At 38.8% G+C, this 12636-nt stretch overlaps 1 non-coding gene across 1 annotated transcript; it reads left to right on the top strand.

The window, feature by feature from the left end:
- The first annotated feature begins 10337 nt into the window (after nt 1–10337).
- Nucleotides 10338–10444, top strand: LOC141635021 (small nucleolar RNA R71). Its single transcript, XR_012539730.1, has one exon. It is a non-coding gene; the product is annotated as a small nucleolar RNA R71 (small nucleolar RNA).
- The last annotated feature ends 2192 nt before the right edge of the window (nt 10445–12636 follow it).

The raw sequence follows: 12636 nt of genomic DNA, 5'->3' as shown, positions 1-12636 counted from the left end.
TATCGCGAACCTATGCAAAGATAAATTCCCTAGACACAAATTAATGTAGTAATAGGGGTCGAACACAAGGAAACGGGAATTACGTCGTGAATTGCTATGGGTAGATTTTTATCAAGGTCGACTTCGATTTTGGGTTTGGTTTGTTTGGTTGATGATTAATAAAAATTGCGATGTAAATAATATAATAAAAATGAGTCTAAAGGGTTCGGGTCACTCATGCAAAGGTAAACATATGAACATGAAAAATTTGGTACTAATAATTTTGTCAATTGTTTAGGCTTAGATATACCCACCTTACGGCATTAGTATCAACCATAGACCGGGTCCTAGAAAAACTCTCGTCCATGACTAGGTCGTCCTACCACACATGCTTAGTCTAGTTTAATTCCGTGCCTCTCGACTTTAGAACGAATGAACAAATTTAATCTACGACTGCGGCCGATAATCAAAGATTAAATGTAACAATGCAAACATGTGATGGAAACAATTGAACAATATTATTATAAACTTATTTAAACGAGTTATACATTTGATTTTACATGGCTCCCCTAGCCTTTAGACTAGGAAATTTAGCTACTCATACTAAAATTTAAATTGCAAACTAAATTATACGAAATGTTAAACATGGTTGTTTGATTTATGTAAATTAGATGATATAACATGTGAAAGGATAAATGCTAATGTAAAATGAAATGCTTGACTATAATAACTATGTGGTAGCTAAAATAATAATGTAAAACTGCAAACTTGGAATTAGAAATACCTTATAGAGGCGAACTTATATAGAAGAACAAATAACAAATAACCAAAAGCTTGAATATCAAATGCTTGAACAATATCTTGAAGTACAAAATGTTGAAAGATTAACTAAAGGAATGCTTAACTAATTGTAAACTAAAAATGAGAAAACTAATGTGAGAAATTATAATGCTTGAGGCTTATTGTAGTAAACTTGGACGTAAAAATGAGATGCCTAAAACCTTGGAATACCTCTCCTATAAATAGGAGAGGAGAAGGAAACGTAAACAATCAATGAGCATGCAACCCCGATCGAGGTTGGGCGGCCCCGATCGGGGTCGTGTGTTCCTCGCTTAATTGCCTTAATTCTTGATTAATTACGTGAGGAATCTCTATGCTCGTGTTTTAATGCTTCTTAATCACCCGGTAATGCTCTAAATTCCTAGCATCCTAAGCTCTCTTGGCATCCAATGCTTGCACCTTAATATGGACCTTCATTTTGGTCTTGACTTTACATTTGGCTTCATTTGTAATTCCTTACTTCAATCCACTAAATCTTCATGCAAAACCCAAGCAATCTTCACACACTTAGTCCAATATTTGGCCTTTGATTAGCTTAGTGAACTTGGTGTACAAAATCATAGGAAAAAGCCTCTAAAAGCTTAGATTCCTACAAAACCGTAGCAAACACAACAATACACCTAGAACACAAAATTAGCTCTAAAATATACTAATTAAAATATAATAATCAATAGAAACCGAGCTAAAATGAGGGGTAAAAGTGTATATAAAATGAACATATCAAACTCCCCCAAGCTAAATCCTTGCTTGTTTTCAAGCAAGAAACCAAATTCCATCTATTGCATTATCCAAACAAGCTAAGCATAATGATTTAAAAACCTGAAACAACATGGGCAAGGAATAAAGCAAGACATGGATGAGATTTACACGACGGCGTAGCATAGAAAACTTTAAATGAACCTTTAAGCTCTTGCATGATCTTTTGACTTATGGACTCTCACGGGGCACTCAAACTCTTTTATATGTGAATGGACAATTTTGTGAATGAACACTCAACTATCCTAACCTTATAACAATGTGCCCGCAATCTAATAAGGTAAACATTTCAAAAATAGCAAGCAAAGACAATCAAATGTAAGCATGATAAAGAAGCCAAATGGGTAGGAAGAAGACAAATAAACATGGGTAAGAAGGGGGAACAAAAGAGTTATGGTAATGTGGAGCTAAGTCAAGCTAGCAACTACCAAAATGCAAGGATGCTCAATCCCAATTCTAACCCAATTTTGCAATTCAAACCATAAGAAAATTCTCCAAAATAAAATGAATAATGCTAGAGAATTTCTCACATCTTTTCTTCTTCTCTTTTTTTTTTTTCTTTTTCAATGCATACTTCTTCTTTTTCATGCATTTTCTTTTCTTTTTTTTTCTTCATCATTTTTTTTCCATTCTCATTTTTCATCATTTTTTTTCCATTCTTTCATTTTTCCGTTTTTGATTATTAAGACCAAGCTCACATGACTTCAAACAATAAAACATATCCCAATGAGCACCCAAACACTATCCAACTAAGCTACTAGCTTAACAAGGGTAGGCAATTTTAATGATGTAGCTAAGGATAAATTTTGTGAAGGGTCAAAAAGGCTAAAATATCATGTGAATGGCTCCAAAATGCTATAACAAATGAATGCATGCTAACCAAGAGATGACATCAGAACCATACTTGTGCGTTTTGATGTAACACACATTATAAGGAGACACCTACACTCACCTAAGTGAGACCAAATAAAGATGAAATGGCCTTTAAGGAGGTTCTACCTTACCAATTTTGTAGCTTGCCAAAAGTCAAGATCAAGCCTATTCGGTTCATTCTCCATCTCCCACCTACTATGTCAAGACATCCCCATGTAGCTAATATCCCATCATTAAAGAATAAATCATTAGCAATAAGCCATTATTAGGATAAGCAAAGAGGAAAGTAGGCTACAAGCAAGCACAAAGCAAAAATTTCTCTCAAAAATTTTCAAATTTTCTACACTATATGCAAACTACATTATATGCAAATGCAATCCCCCCCCCCCCCCCCAAGCTAAACATCACGTTGTCCTCAATGTGCCAACTATCCAAATCACCCAATCAAACCATAAAAATGGCTCAAAGCACAAAACAAGAAGGATTAGAGGTTATGTTTAATTGGTTGCAAGATCTAAACTAATATGCAAACCAATTAAAAACTTACTCAACTTGCTACCCCCCCCCCCCCCAAGCTAGCATGAATTCGGGGTATTTCTTCATCAATCAACAAAGAAAAGGGCCAAAAATTGAACCCCTTCCTCCCTTTCTTCTTCTTCTTGCCACTTGATTCTCCTTGTTGGCCACTTCCACTTGAGTCATCCCCTTGAAGAGGAGTGACATACTCACCAATATCTTGGCCACTACCAAGACCATCACCATAACTACTAATCCCACCATATCCACCATAGCCACCATAGCCTCCTTGCAATGCCTCAACCCCATAATCCGAGCCACAAAAATCCGGACCGGGTTCATATTGAGAAAATGTACCTGCATTATTTTTAGGAGGGGAAGGGGGAATAGAAGATGGAGGAGGAAATCCACCCGGAGGATAAGTATAGAATGAAGGGTGTGGCCTCTCGAGTTGGATAACTCCTTGCCTAGTAAAATGATCATAAATAGGATGCAATGCAAGTCGTTGGTCATCACGAATTTGATTAACACCTAAGTTCATTTTCCGCATCATATTCATCATTTCTATGCTAGAAGGTGACTCAATACTAGAGGTGGAGTGACGTTCTTGGGAGGATTGACCTCCCACACGCCTCTCAACGGTGGTAGGTGTCTCACCTCTAAGGGCCAAATGGTAGGTCGGTCTAATAAAGGGGTCACTTCCACAATGAGGCTTAGTGTGAACCAAAGCCTTTATTTCTTTCTTTTCCTCGGGTAGACGAATGGATTCTTGCCTACCTATCTTCCAAATCATGTTTGGATGAGCATCTTTAAACCAATTACAAGAAAGAAAGTATTCATAATCAAGCCCAACTCCCTTAAACCTAGACTCAAGCAATGGTCTCAAAGCGGTAGTCTCTTGGTTAAACCTACACAAATGGTGAGCAATTTTAGTGACCAAACCTCCTAATAAAATGCAACTATTCTTGACATTACATTGTTTGGTCAAGTGGACCGCAAAGTGGTAGAGGATATTGATTCCCCACTTCTCATCACCATTAACATTCAAGAAAGCACCCAAGATTTCTAACTCAATCTTCCTCACCGAGTGAGGTTCATTTCTCCCAAAGAAAGGTCCATCCCATAAACCTTTGCCAAATCCTTATGTCGGGGTAATGGATAAATTGATGTGGGGTATGATCCCAACCCGGAAAAGGCAAGTGAGAAATAGCATTCCAAGTCAAAACGGGGTTATAATCATCGGGTGATTCGGTGGGTAAGTCTTTATGAGGCAAATCAAAGATAGCGGCAAAGTCCGCTAAGTCCAACCTATGATCTTCATTAAACAAGCGAAAGGTAACAAAAACAACAAAACCGGGTTTCCTAGACATATGAAACTCGAAAGAGCTCAAGAACTCAAGGGTGAGTTCGGGGAAGGTCTTATAATTCATTGTATAACAATGCTTCATATCAAGATGTTTAAACAAAGCCTTAACATTTTTCTCAATTCCAATATTGTTTAAAGATGCTTGGTTGATAAAATTTGTTGGTTCCATACCTTTGCTCTACAACATAACCCAATTGTTGTATTGAGTTTGTGAATTAAAGATCATATTCGGATATTCCGGGTCTTGCCATTGTGGGACTTCTTCCATTTGGACATCCGCCGCTGCATTTGAAGGCTCCGCCTCGCCTCTCTTTCTCTTAGAAGCACGTTGTGAAGGAGCTTTTCTTGGTGCCATTTTTCTGAAATTTAAGGCAAAATTTATCTTAAAGCAAACCCAAAATTCATCCGAATAGGCATAATAGCATGAATTAGTGAACTAATTCATACTACAAACATGTAATAAGCATTCTACAACCAATTTCTAGCACTAAAAAGCACAAAATCGAATTCCCCCAAATTGATTTAGGGTTTGCATAATCCAATTAATTGATTGAAATAGATGAATTTAAAGAGAAAAGAGAAGAAAAGTAACCAATTTGATGTTAATGGGTGATGGAATCTTGCAAAATTGATGAAGAACTTGAAGTTTCTTGTGATTTTAGATAGAAAAGTGAAGAAAATAATGGAGATAGAGAAGAGGAGTGTACCGTCGGGTAGGAGTATGAATGATAGAAGTTTTCCTTTTTTTTTTACTTACCCGTATGAAATAGCAAAAAGGAGCCACAAAACCACGACCCCGATCGGGGCCACCAACCCCGATCGGGGTTGACTGCAAATCCCGTTTTTTGACTTCCTCGTTTATGGACTTGAATTGTTTTCTCATTTTTCGAAAACCATGTCCCCGAACGGGGTTTTTGCATGGGATTGCGTGTCAAATGCACTCCAAATTCTCCTTTCTTCATTTTTCACCTAAGAATCACAAAAAGAAACATTGTTAAGTCGAGTATTTTATTACTAATCTACAAAAAACAATAAATTGCAGAAAATTAAAAACAAAAATAAACAAAAGCAATAAAAAGCTTGGGTTGCCTCCTAAGAACCGCTGGTTTAACGTCCCGCACGACGAAAAACCTTGAGTCGGTTTAAGATTTCTTTGGTAGAGGTTGAAAGGTCATTTCCTCTATCACACCAACGATCACATTCTCATGGTAGAGCTTCAAACGATGACCGTTTGCCTTGAATTTTTCGCCCTTGGTGGTCATCACTTCAACGGAACCGAACTTGTTGACATTTGTGACGGTATATGGACCGGTCCACCGTGATCGTAACTTTCCCGGAAATAGCTTGTATCGGGAATTGAATAGCAAGACCTTATCACCAATTTGAAATTCCTTGTTCAAGATCTTCTTATCATGCCATCTTTTTGTTTTCTCCTTGTAGAGACGGGAGCTCTCATAAGCTTTCAAGCGGAATTCATCGAGTTCATTGAGTTGCAACAACCGCTTCTCTCCACTCAATTTCCGGTCCATGTTAAGCTCCTTAATTGCCCAAAAAGCCTTTTGTTCCATCTCAACGGGAAGATGGCACGCCTTTCCATAGACCAACCTATATGGTGAGGTACCAATAAGTGTCTTAAACGCGGTACGGTAAGCCCATAAGGTATCATCGAGCTTCATATTCCAATCCATTCATGATTTGGCAACAACTTTTTCAAGTATGGACTTGATCTCACGGTTGAAAACCTCCACTTGGCCACTAGTTTGTGGATGATGAGCCAAGCCTCTTCTATGATAGACTCCATATTTTTCCAACAAAGCATCAAGTTGTTTCTCACCGAAATGAGTACCACGATCACTAATGATGGCTCTTGGAACACCGAACCTTGGGAATATGATCTTCTTGAACAAGTTAATCACGGTGCGAGCATCATTGGTAGGAGTAGCAATTGCCTCTACCCATTTAGAGGCATAATCAACGGCAACCAAAATATACCGATTCCCTTTTGAGGAAGGAAACGGTCCTTGATAATCTATGCCCCAAACATCGAACACTTCTACTTTCAAGATACCATTTAGAGGCATCTCGTGCCTTCTTGACATGGAGCCTGTCCTTTGGCAAGCATCACAAGCCATCACGAAATTCATGGCATCTTGGAACATAGTTGGCCAATAGAAGCCGGATTGCAACACATTTGCAACGGTCTTGGATGGTCCATGATGACCACCATAAGGAGAAGAATGGCATCCTTCTAGCACCCATTTCACATCCCAATGTGGGATACATCTCCGGAATAGCCCATCGGAGCAATTTTTGAACAAATGTAGATCATCCCATAGGAAGAACTTGGCATCATGTAATAACTTCTTCCTTTGTTGATATGAAAGGTTGGGTGGCAACTCTCTCCCAACTAGGTAGTTGGCTATGTCGGCATACCAAGGAGTATTGGCTTCCAACATCATTAGAACATCGTCGGCGAAGGAATCATCGATAGGTAACTCAATACCTCCATCATTGAGCCTCAAACGGGATAATGATCGGCAACAACATTTTCGGCCCCCTTCTTGTCTTTAATCTCAAGATCAAATTCTTACAAGAGCAGGATCCATCATATCAACCTTGGCTTAGCTTCTTGTTTGGCTAGGAGATGCTTCAATGCGGCATGATCGTATGAACAATGACTTTGGAACCAATCAAATAAGAGCGGAATTTGTCTAAGGCATAGAAAATGGCAAGTAGCTCTTTCTCCGTGGTGGCATAATTAATTTGAGCCGCATCCAAGGTTTTGCTAGCGTAATAGATAACATGGAGATCCTTGTCCTTTCTTTGTCCTAGCACGGCACCTACCGCATAGTCACTTGCATCACACATGAGCTCGAATGGCAAGTTCCAATCCGGTGATTGGATGATCGGTGCGGAAATCAAAGCCTTCTTGATCCTATTAAACGACTCAAGACAATCGTTAGTAAACACAAAGGGATCATCTTTTAAAAGAAGTTCCGTAAGGTGTTTGGCAATCTTAAAAAAATCTTTAATAAAACGGCGGTAGAAACCCGCATGGCCTAAGAAACTCCTTACACTCTTCACATTTACCGGTGGGGGTAGTTGCTCAATAACTTGGACCTTAGCACGGTCCACTTCAATTCCTCTCTCCGAAACAATATGACCAAGCATCACTCCTTCATTTACCATGAAGTGGCACTTTTCCCAATTCAACACCAAATCAACTTCTTCACAACGCTTCAAAACTTTGGACAAGTTAGTCAAACAAGCATCAAAAGAAGAACCATAGACACTAAAATCATCCATAAACACCTCCATGATAGACTCAATGTAGTCGGAAAAGATGCTTATCATGCAACGTTGGAAAGTGGCGGGGGCATTACAAAGACCAAAAGGCATTCTACAGTAGGCAAATGTACCATAGGGACATGTAAACGTGGTCTTCTCTTGGTCATCCGGGTGAATGGGTATTTAAAATAACCCGGAATAACCATCTAGATAACAAAAGTATTTGTGACATGCCAACCTTTCCAACATTTGGTCAATAAAAGGTAATAGGTAGTGGTCTTTCTTGGTGGCTATATTTAGCCTCCTATAGTCAATGCACATTCTCCAACCCATCACAATTATAGTTGGAATTAACTCATTTTTATCATTTTTTTACTACGGTGGTTCCTCCTTTCTTAGGAACCACTTGGACCGGACTCACCCATTTAGAATCGGAAATCGCATAGATAATTCCCGCATCTAACAATTTAAGCACTTCCTTTTTTACAACTTCTTGCATGTTAGGATTTAGTCGTCTTTGACCTTGGACACATGGTTTATGATATTCCTCAAGATTAATTCGGTGCATGCAAAATTCGGGACTTATGTCTTTTAAATCGTCAAGTTTATAACCAATGGCTTTCTTGTGAGAACTTAAGACAGGAAGCAATTTAGCCAATTGACTCTCATCTAATTTAGCACTAACGATTACCGGACACATCCCCTCATAATCTAAAAAAGCATACCTCAAATTGGAAGGAAGGGGCTTAAGCTCAGATTTTTGTACCTCAACATCTTGAGGTGTAGCAACCAAGCCAATAAAGTGTGAGCTCTCCTCCAATGATAGCTCCTATCCATCCAATTCTTGCTCCAAAGCATCAATCTCCTCATTTCCAATCTCATCATCACCTGCAAATGATTCTAAAAGCAAGAGTGCCTCCAAGGGATATTTAGATAAAGATCGAGAGGTAGAGTCTTCTATAACAATGTCAACAACATCCAAAATATCAATAGAATAACAAGACTCTTCTATCATAGGACTCTTAATGGCACTATTCAAATTATATGTGACCTTATCGTCACCCACTTCCAATGTAATTTTACCGTTCTTGACATCAATTAACGCACCCGCGGTGTGTAAAAATGGTCTTCCCAAAATGATTGGGATTTGGGCATCTTCGGCCATGTCAAAAACAATAAAATCAATCGGAATGAAAAACTTACCAACCTTAACGGGAACATCCTCCAAAACTCCCAAAGGGCATTTTATAGAACGGTCCGCCATTTGCAATGTGACACTAGTGCATTTTAAGACTCCCATATTAAGCTTAGCACAAATAGAGTAAGGTATTACACTCACACTAGCACCTAAATCGCATAAAGCTTTATCAATTCGGTAGGTGCCAATTGTGCATGGAATAGAAAAGCTACCGGGATCTTTTAACTTAGGAGTGGACTTGTTTTGCAAAAGAGCACTCACCTCGGCGGTGAGAGCTATTGTTTCAACCTCATCAAAAGTCCTCTTCTTAGTTAAAATGTCTTTCATGAACTTAGTGTAAGATGGAATTTGAGTGATTAATTCGGTAAAAGGAACTAAGTTACTGTAGATTCTTCACAACTTCCATGAATTTACCGAATTGAGAATTCTTTTGATGCTTTGCCAATCTATGAGGAAATGGCACTTTGACTTTTTCCGGAATCTTTGCTTCAACTTCTTTCTTTGGAGGAGCATCCTCCACTTCCTTGACTTTCTCAACAACAAGTGGATCATCCACTTTCTTGGGAATTTCTTCAATTTCCTTATCATTTGGAGAGACCTCCAACTCAACAAGTACCTCCTCATCATCTTTGGGCATGGGTGGCCCATCATATTTTGTACCACTTCTTAAGGAGATAGCATTAAGAGTAGCATGTGGTTGCTCACCTTGAGGGGGTAGTTGACCCGATTTCCTTGAAGAGCTAGATGAGGCCAATTGAGCCATTTGTTGCTCCAACATTTTGATTGCGGCATTTTGACTTGCTCATTCTTTTGTATTTGAGCCAACAATTCCTTTTGCATATGGACTATCAAGCCCTCAAGCTTACCTCCCTCTTGGTTATTTTGTTGGGCATTTTGTGGTGGAGGTTGGTTTTGTTGGAAATTGTTTTGTGGGGGCCTTTGTTGATTTTGATAACCCGGTGGAGGGACATATTTTTGTTGTTGAGGGACATAGACATTTTGTTGTGGTGGGGGTTGTGGTTTAGGATTTAGCACATTGTTGCTTCTATAAGACATATTCGGGTGAAATCTTGAATTTGGGTTATATGTGTTTGAGAATGTACCCGGTGGATAAGCATTTTGTCTTAAAGCTAGAATGGCATTTACCTCTTCAATAGGAGCTTGGCAATGTGCGGCATAATGACCCGCACCTCTGCAACCATCATACACAACGATTTGGCTTGTTGAAGATATAGCATTGACTTTTTGAACGGAATCTCTAGCATCCCTTTCCGCCAATTATTGTTGGAGCAAGGCAATATGAGCTAGCAAAATGGAGTTGATGGAGGATTCTTCTTTACCTTGGATGGCACAACTCGAGAATTGACATATTGGGCATCATGGACCGCCATAGATTCGATCGTGGCATGAGCAAGGTCGGTGTCTATTTGATCAAACCGCCCATTGTTGGCGGAATCAAGAATCCTTCGGGACTCGGCACAACATCCATTGTAGAATGTTATTGCTAGAAACCAATCATCTAGCCCATGATGTGGGCATTGTCTTTGAAGCTCTTTGTACCTCTCCCAAGCCTCATATAAGCTCTCAAGAGCTTGTTGACGGAATCCGGTAATTTGGCTCCTCAAAGTTTGAGTTTTCTCCGGTGGAAAAAACTTTTGATAAAAAGCAAGAGCCAAAGTCTCCGTTTTTGTGATTCCCATGGTGGTGCGGTCAAGGCTATTGATCCAAAGCTTGGCCTTGTCCTTCAAAGAGAGAGGGAATAGTATTTCCCTTATTTGGGCTTGAGTGACGCCCGTTTGACGGATCATGGAGCAATAGTCACAAAAGTTTTGCACATGAAAATTGGGATCCTCCAAAGGACTTCCCCCAAATTGCTTCCTCTCCACAAGGCTAATAAAAGCCGGTTTGATCTCGAAGTCCGACGCGGTGATTTGAGTGGTTGTGATTCCGGCCGGAAGCATGGCCGCGGTGGGCTTTGAGTGATCAGAAAGTTTCACCATCTTTTTGGTAGTAGATGGTGATGGTGGTGGAGATGATGAACTTGAAACCTCCTCCTCTTCAAGGGCTTCTAGATCGTCTAAGTAATACATTCTAGCACTATCGGCTTGTACGGGAGAAGAGACCTCTTTCCCTTCTTTCCAAAAACGTCGTCTTCTCCTAAAGGTTCTCTCGGGATCGGAATCTGGTGAAAGCAATTCTTTCTTGCGTGAGGACCTGGGCATAAGACAACAATTTCTAGAGAAGTGATAAGTAACGGTCTCAAGGAACAAGTGTTCCCCAAGACAAAGAAAAACAAGATAAAAATCAAGAATTCAAAATGCAATAAAACCGTTTCCCCGGCAACGGCGCCAAAATTTGATAGGCTTATCGCGAACCTATGCAAAGATAAACTCCCTAGACACAAATTAATGTAGTAATAGGGGTCGAACACAAGGAAACGGGAATTACGTCGTGAATTGCTATGGGTAGATTTTTATCAAGGTCGACTTCGATTTTGGGTTTGGTTTGTTTGGTTGATGATTAATAAAAATTGCGATGTAAATAATATAATAAAAATGAGTCTAAAGGGTTCGGGTCACTCATGCAAAGGTAAACATATGAACATGATAAATTTGGTACTAATAATTTTGTCAATTGTTTAGGCTTAGAGATACCCACCTTACGGCATTAGTATCAACCATAGACCGGGTCCTAGAAAAACTCTCGTCCATGACCAGGTCGTCCTACCACACATGCTTAGTCTAGTTTAATTCTGTGCCTCTCGACTTTAGAACGCATGAACAAATTTAATCTACAACTACGGCCGATAATCAAAGATTAAACGTAACAATGCAAATATGTGATGGAAACAATTGAACAATATTATTATAAACTTATTTAAACGTGTTATACATTTTATTTTGCATGGCTCCCCTAGCCTTTAGACTAGGAAATTTAGCTACTCATACTAAAATGTAAATTGCAAACTAAATTATAAGAAATGTTAAACATGGTTGTTTAATTTATGTAAATTAGATGATATAACATGTGAAAGGATTAATGCTAATGTAAAATGAAATGCTTGATTATAATAACTATGTGGTAACTAAAATAATAATGTAAAATTGCAAACTTGGAATTAGAAATACCTTATAGAGGCGAACTTATATGGAAGAACAAATAACAAATAACCAAAAGCTTGAATATCAAATGCTTGAACAATATCTTGAAGTACAAAATGTTGAAAGGTTAACTAAGGGAATGCTTAACAAATTGTAAACTAAAAAAGAGAAAACTAATTAGTGAAACTATAATGCTTGAAGCTTATTGTAGTAAACTTGGACGTAAAAATGAGATGCCTAAAACCTTGGAATACCACTCCTATTTATAGGAGAGGAGAATGAAACGTAAACAATCAATGAGCATGCAACCCCAATCGGGGTTGGGCGGCCCCGATCGGGGTCGTGTGTTCCTCGGTTAATTGCCTTAATTCTTGATTAATTACGTGTGGAATCTCTATGCTCGTGTTTTAATGCTCTTTAATCACCCGGTAATGCTCTAAATTCCTAGCATCTTAAGCTCTCTTGGCATCCAATGCTTGCACCTTAAGATGGACCTTCATTTTGGGCTTGACTTTACATTTGGCTTCATTTGTAATTCCTTACTTCAATCCACTAAATCTTCATGCAAAACCCAAGCAATCTTCACACACTTAGTCCAATATTTGGCCTTTGTTTAGCTTAGTGAACTTGGTGTACAAAATCATAGAAAAAAGCTTCTAAAAGCTTAGATTCCTACAAAACCGTAGCAAACACAACAATACACCTAGAACACAAAATTA

The sequence above is a fragment of the Silene latifolia genome, chromosome Y, assembly GCF_048544455.1.
Source record: "Silene latifolia isolate original U9 population chromosome Y, ASM4854445v1, whole genome shotgun sequence".
NCBI lineage: Eukaryota > Viridiplantae > Streptophyta > Magnoliopsida > Caryophyllales > Caryophyllaceae > Silene > Silene latifolia.
Note: the sequence above shows the minus strand (reverse complement) of the source record. Positions and strands in the feature narration are given on the sequence as shown.